The following is a 1,404-nucleotide window of genomic DNA, read 5'->3' as shown; positions in this document are numbered from 1 at the left end:
TCTACTTCCATAGTGATACTGCCTCAGAAACCCAAGGAGGGGTCGCTATGGGTCAGGTCTGACTTGACAGCACATAACAACACAACAACAACATGTAACTGTAAGAATGGTTCAATATTAACAAATCAATGCAGTGCACCACTTAATAAAACAAAGGAAAAGAACTGCAAGATCATATCAATCAATGGAGAAAAGCATTTGCCAAAATCTAACATCCATCCCTGATAAAAATGCTAGACAACATAGGAACAGAAGGGAAATTTCTGAACATAATTAAGGGCATATATACAAAACCAACAGTCCATATTATTCTCAATGGAGAGAGACTAAATGCATTCCTCTTAACAATAGTACCCGAAAAATATTCTGTTTATCACCATTCCTATTCAGTATTGTATTGGAAGTCCTAGCCAGAGAATTCAAGCAGGAACAGGAAATGAAAGACATCCAAATTGGCAAGGAAAATTAATACTATCTCTACTTGCAGATTAGATGATCTTATAAATAGAAGATCCCAGAGTCAGCAAGAAATTTACTGGAACAAATTGAAAGCTTTAGCAAAGTGGAAGGGTACAACATCAACATATGAAAATCAAATGGATTGGAAAAGATTCTGTGTGGCTGTGATCATCAGACAGCACTTGCTCCAATTCTCACTGTCTTTGAGCTTTCCCCAGCTTGTCAACCCAGAGGATGGTTTAGTGACTTTCATAGCAATGGGGACAGAATAGCAATAGCATGGTTCCGGTAAGATGGCAGACTAGGCAGAAAGACTGCAAAGACCCTCTTCAACAAAGAAAAGGGAAATCAATTAACAGAGACACAGAAGATAATCCTGGACCTCTGAGCCTTGAAGGGAAGGATATAGATGTGGACCAAACACCAACTAGCAGAAGAATTTGCATGAAAATACCAAAAAAGGAGACAGACAGAGCTGTGCTCTGGCAGCGATCCTGAGCAATCCTGACGGCATGGCACAGATAGCTTTGAGAGTGCCAAGTGGTGGTAAGACCTAAGAATTAACCTAAAAATCAGCCTTGCTAGCCAAGGACTGCACGGGGGACTACTCTTGTGGCTGGGGAATAAACAGAGAAGGTGAAGAGAAATGCGGGCTTAGCTGTGGACTTTTGTCTGTCTGGAGGGTCCTGCCATTTTGAATGTTCACAAGAGGCTTGACCATTTTGTATATTTAAAGAGACAGCACTCTTGCAGACTCCAGGGGCTTAAAAACTGGCTCTGCTTTCCAGCAACCCCAAGGACACTCCGGACCTGGACCTGCACAACTGAAAATGTGTGACATTACTCTTGTTACTCTTATATGCCACCCCTGCTTGCTGAACAGAGGTGTGTCCAACCCCACTCCCACCTACCTTCTGGGCCCACAGGAACTCCATCACAGTCTGT

Source organism: Orycteropus afer, unplaced genomic scaffold (assembly GCF_000298275.1).
Source record: "Orycteropus afer afer isolate SDZICR_OR568_19922 unplaced genomic scaffold, OryAfe1.0 scaffold00937, whole genome shotgun sequence".
In the NCBI taxonomy this organism is placed as follows: Eukaryota; Metazoa; Chordata; class Mammalia; order Tubulidentata; family Orycteropodidae; genus Orycteropus; species Orycteropus afer.
This window is presented reverse-complemented; position numbering follows the sequence as displayed.